Genomic DNA, 5,896 nt, shown 5'->3' with positions numbered 1-5,896 from the left:
ACTTGGGAAGGTTGAACACCAGACGGGCTGCGGCGTTCTGGATGAGTTGTAGGGGTTTAATGGCACAGGCAGGGAGCCCAGCCAACAGCGAGTTGCAGTAATCCAGACGGGAGATGACATGTTAAAATTATTTTACAATTGTCTTAAAATGAGCAAGAATAGTCATATTTTAGTAGTAACATAAATGATTGTAGACTAGAAATAAGTTATTCATGTTGTTGAAACTCTAAGCAGTGTGCCAGACGACTTTTGGTCTCCAATATAGGCTTAATAAAATTGCGGAACAAGGGCGATGCAACACAATTTGATTGCAGAAACACCTCCCTGCTAATGAGGAAACCGATAGTAATGGATGTAGTATATCTGGTAATGAGGAAACCACAAGTTATGGATGTAGTATATCTGCTAATGAGGAAACCACAAGTTATGGATGTAGTATATCTGGTAATGAGGAAACCACCAGTTATGGATGTAGTATATCTGCCTGGAGCAAAAATGGTGAGCAAAGCTTTTTGTTTTTCACAATGTATTCTGAATGTGAATGGGGGAAAACTCCGGGGAGTAACCTCTATTTCCAGGTTGATTATGAGTACATTTCACACTACTTTGGATTATAATTGTAAGGCTCGTTTGAATGTCCTGTTTAATATGTTTGAAGAATTATAAGTAATTATTGAAGAACCACGTTAATGACAGTATCCATTTGGGTGTTGTCAATAAAGTAAAGATTTTATTTGTATATTTCTCATATATATAGCAAAGTTTTTTGCAATTCGTTCCAGTCATTGGCAGCAGAGCTAGAAGGAAAGGCGGCCAAAGAGGTGTTGGCTTTGGGGATGACCAATGAGATATACCTCCTGGAGCGCGTGCTATGGGTGGGTGCTGCTATGGTGACCAGTGAGCTGAGGGAAGGCGGCCTAGCAAAGACTTATAGATGACCTGGAGCCAGTGGGTTTGGCGACGAATATGTAGCGAGGGCCAGCCGACGAGAGCATACAGGTCGCAGTGGTGGGTGGTATATGGGGCTTTGGTGACAAAACGGATGGCACTGTGATAGACTGCATCCAGTTTGCTGAGTAGAGTGTTGGAGGCTATTTTGAAAATGACATCACCAAAGTCAAGGATCGGTAGGATAGTCAGTTTTACGAGGGTATGTTTGGCAGCGTGAGTGAAGGAGGCTTTGTTGCGAAATAGAAGCCGATTCTAAATTTAATTTGGGATTGGAGATGCTTAATTTGAGTCTGGAAGGAGAGTTTACAGTCTAGCCAGACACATAGGTAGTTATAGTTGTCCACATATTCTAAGTCAGAATCGTAGTGATGCTGGACGGGGGGGGGGGGGGTCAGCGATAGGTTGAAGAGCATACATTTAGTTTTACTAGCGTTTAAGAGCAGTTGGAGGCCACGGATGGAGTGTTGTATGGCATTGAAGCACATTTGGAGGTTTGTTAACACAGTGTCCAAAGAAGGGCCAGATGTATACAGAATGGTGTCGTCTGCGTAGAGGTGGATCAAGGAATCACCCGCAGCAAGAGCAATATCGTTGGTATATACAGACAAAGGAGTCAGTCCGAGAATTGAACCCTGTGCTACCTCCATAGAGACTGCCAGAGGTCCGGACAACAGGTCCTCCGATTTGACACACTGAACTCTGTCTGAGAAGTAGTTGGTGAACCAGGCGAGTCAGTCATTTTAGAAACCAAGGCTATTGAGTCTGCCGATAAGAATACGGTGATTGACAGAGTCGAAAGCCTTGGCCAGGTTGATGAAGACGGCTGCACAGTACTGTCTTTTATCAATGGTGGTTATGATATCGTTTAGTACCTTGAGCGTGGCTGAGGTGCACCCGTGACCAGCTCGGAAACTGGATTGCACAGCGGAGAAGGTACAGTGGGATTCAAAATGGTCAGTGATCTGTTTGTTAACTTGACTTTCGAAGACTTTAGAATGGCAGGGCAGGATGGATATAGGTCTGTAATAGTTTGGGTCTAGAGTGTCACCCCCTTTGAAGAGGGGGATGACAGCGGCAGCTTTCCAATCTTTAGGAATCTTGTTCTCCATGGACTTTACAGTGTCCCAAAACTTTTTGGAGTTAGAGCTACAGGATGCAAATTTCTGTTTGAAAAAGCTAGCCTTTGCTTTCCTAACTGACTGTGTGTATTGGTTCCTGACTTCTCTGAAAAGTTGCATATCGCGGGGACTATTCGATGTTCGTGCAGTACGCCACAGGATGTTTTTGTGCTGGTCGAGGGCAGTCAGGTCTGGAGTGAACCAAAGGCTATATCTGTTGTTAGTTCTAATTTTTTTGAAGGGGCATGCTTATTTAAGGTGGTGAGGAAATTACAATTAAAAAACAACCAGGCATCCCCTACTGACAGGATGAGGTCAATATCCTTCCAGGATACCCGGGCCAGGTCGATTAGAAATGCCTGCTTGCACAAGTGTTTTAGGGAGCGTTTGACAGTCATGAGGGGTGGTCGTTTGACCGCGGACCCATAACGGATGCAGGCAATGATCGCTGAGATCCTGATTGAAAACAGCAGAGGTGTATTTGGAGGGCAAGTTGGTCAGGATAATATCTATGAGGATGCCAATGTTTACGGATTTAGGGTTGTACCTGGTAGGTTCCTTGATCATTTGTGTGAGATTGAGGGCATCTAGCTTGGATTGTAGGACGGCGGGGGTGTTAACCTCACTAGGGTAGGGGGCACTATTTTCACCTCCAGATGAAAAGCGTGCCCAAAGTAAACTTGGTAGATTTGGACAGAAAACACTCTAAAGTTTCCAAAACTGTTAAAATAATGTCTGTGAGTATAACATAACTGATATGACAGGCGAAAACCTGAGAAACATCCATCCAGGAAGTGGGATTTTTATATTTTTCCATTGACTGCCTATACAGATTCCATTGACTTAGGACTCAAATTGCACTTCCTATGGCTTCAACTAGATGTCAACGGTCTTTAAAAATTGTTTCAGGCTTGTATTCTGAAAATTGAGAGAGTAAGACCACTCTGAATGAGTGAACCATTCAGTGTCCCAGAATGCGCCGTTCTTGTTTACCTTTGAAATGTTATCTATTATTTAGGCTAAAAACAACCTGAGGATTGATTATAAACAACGTTTGACATGTTTCTACGAACTTTACTGATACTATTCGGATTTTTCGTCTGGATGTTGTGATTGCCTTTGAGCCTGTGGATTACAAAACAAAACTGAGGTTTTTGGATATAAAGAGAGACTTTATCGAACAAAACTAACATTTATTGAGTAAATGGGAGTTTTGTGAGTGCAACGATATAAAGATCAAAGGTAAGTGATTCATTTTATTGCTATTTCTGACTTGTGTAACTCCTCTACTTGGCTGGTAACTGTTAATCTTTAAAGTGATGTATAACACTTGTATGTTTTATGAATTTTTATAATGAGTATTTCTGTTTTGGAATTTGGCGCTCTGCAATTTCACTGGATGTTGGCCAGGTGGGACGGTAGCGTCCCACACCTCCTAGAGAGGTTAAGCATATCCCAGTTTAGGTCACCTAACAGAACAAACTGAAGATAGATGGGGCCAATCAATTCACATATGGTGTCCAGGGCACAGCTGGGAACTGAGGGGGGTCTAACAGGCGGCAACATTGAGAGACTTATTTATGGAGAGATTCATTTTTAAAATTAGAAGCTCGAACTGTTTGGGTTTAGACCTGGAAAGCATGATACAACTTTGCAGGCCATCTCTGCAGTAGATTGCAACTCCTCCCCCTTTGGCAGTTCTATCTTGACGGAAAATGTTGTAGATGAAGAAGTCCAGCAGCGGAGGGGGGACTCCCTCTGGTCTGGTTACGTTGACGACCGGCTCCCTCTGGTCGGGTTACGTTGACGACCGGCTCCCTCTGGTCGGGTTACGTTGACGACCGGCTCCCTCTGGTCGGGTTACGTTGACGACCGGCTCCCTCTGGTCGGGTTACGTTGACGACCGGCTCCCTCTGGTCGGGTTACGTTGACGACCGGCTCCCTCTGGTCGGGTTACGTTGACGACCGGCTCCCTCTGGTCGGGTTACGTTGACGACCGGCTCCCTCTGGTCGGGTTACGTTGACGACCGGCTCCCTCTGGTCGGGTTACGTTGACGACCGGCTCCCTCTGGTCGGGTTACGTTGACGACCGGCTCCCTCTGGTCGGGTTACGTTGACGACCGGCTCCCTCTGGTCGGGTTACGCTGACGACCGGCTCCCTCTGGTCGGGTTGCGTTGACGACCGGCTCCCTCTGGTCGGGTTGCGTTGACGACCGGCTCCCTCTGGTCGGGTTGCGTTGACGACCGGCTCCCTCTGGTCGGGTTGCGCTGACGACCGGCTCCCTCTGGTCGGGTTGCGCTGACGACCGGCTCCCTCTGGTCGGGTTGCGCTGACGACCGGCTCCCTCTGGTCGGGTTGCGCTGACGACCGGCTCCCTCTGGTCGGGTTGCGCTGACGACCGGCTCCCTCTGGTCGGGTTGCGCTGACGACCGGCTCCCTCTGGTCGGGTTGCGCTGACGACCGGCTCCCTCTGGTCGGGTTGTGTTGACGACCGGCTCCCTCTGGTCGGGTTGTGTTGACGACCGGCTCCCTCTGGTCGAGTTGTGTTGACGACCGGCTCCCTCTGGTCGGGTTGTGTTGACGACCGGCTCCCTCTGGTCGGGTTGTGTTGACGACCGGCGCCCTCTGGTCAGGTTATGTTGACGACCGGCTCCCTCTGGTCGGGTTATGTTGACGACCGGCTCCCTCTGGTCGGGTTATGCTCCCTCTGGCCGGGTTATGTTGACGAGCGGCTCCCTTTGGTCAGGTTATGCTGACGACCGGCTCCCTCTGGTCACGTTATGCTGACGACCGGCTCCCTCTGGTCGGGTTATGTTGACGAGCGGCTCCCTCTGGTCGGGTTATGTTGACGAGCGGCTCCCTCTGGTCGGGTTATGTTGACGAGCGGCTCCCTCTGGTCAAGTTACGTTGACGACCGGCTCCCTCTGGTCGGGTTGTGTTGACGACCGGCTCCCTCTGGTCGGGTTGTGTTGACGACCGGCTCCCTCTGGTCGGGTTGTGTTGACGACCGGCTCCCTCTGGTCGGGTTGTGTTGACGACCGGCTCCCTCTGGTCGGGTTGTGTTGACGACCGGCTCCCTCTGGTCGGGTTGTGTTGACGACCGGCTCCCTCTGGTCGGGTTGTGTTGACGACCGGCTCCCTCTGGTCAGGTTGTGTTGACGAGTGGCTCCCCCTAGTTATGACTTCGAGTCATTTGTGTGTCTAAATTATTTGATCAGAATGCTTAAAGCATCAGACAAATTCAGTACGTATATTTGATTTTATAAAAACACATGGGGCGATTGGTAGAAAGAACAGATGACTCTTGGTTGACCAAGATGTATTTTAGTTGGGGACAGCACTAGAACATGATTTTGGGGCTCCCAGGTAGCGCAGAGGACACTGCATCTCAGGGCTTGAGGCGCCACTACAGACACCCTGGATCAAATCCAGACTGTATCACAACCGGCTGTGATTGGGAGTCCCATAGGGCGGCACACAATTGGCCCAGCATCGTCCGTGGTAGGCAGTCATTGTAAATAATAATTTGTTCTTAGCCGACTTGCCTAGTTAAATAAAGGTTACATTTAAATAAATAAATAAAAGTGTTTCATGATATACCATTTTTTACAAATCCGTCAAGGCACCAACTTTGAGAAGGGTTTAAAACAAAGGTTTCAAACCAATTCATGAATGTAATTGCATCTAGGTATGTCTTGCCATTAATGTAAAGACATGAAAAAAAATTGGCTGAATATTATACAATGACTTATCAACAGCTCTAATAATTAGCCTCCACAGGAAATCTTCACTGGCAATTCTAGAATATACTATATAGCCTAGAAAC

Source organism: Salvelinus namaycush, unplaced genomic scaffold, assembly GCF_016432855.1.
Source record: "Salvelinus namaycush isolate Seneca unplaced genomic scaffold, SaNama_1.0 Scaffold31, whole genome shotgun sequence".
NCBI lineage: Eukaryota > Metazoa > Chordata > Actinopteri > Salmoniformes > Salmonidae > Salvelinus > Salvelinus namaycush.
This window is presented reverse-complemented; position numbering follows the sequence as displayed.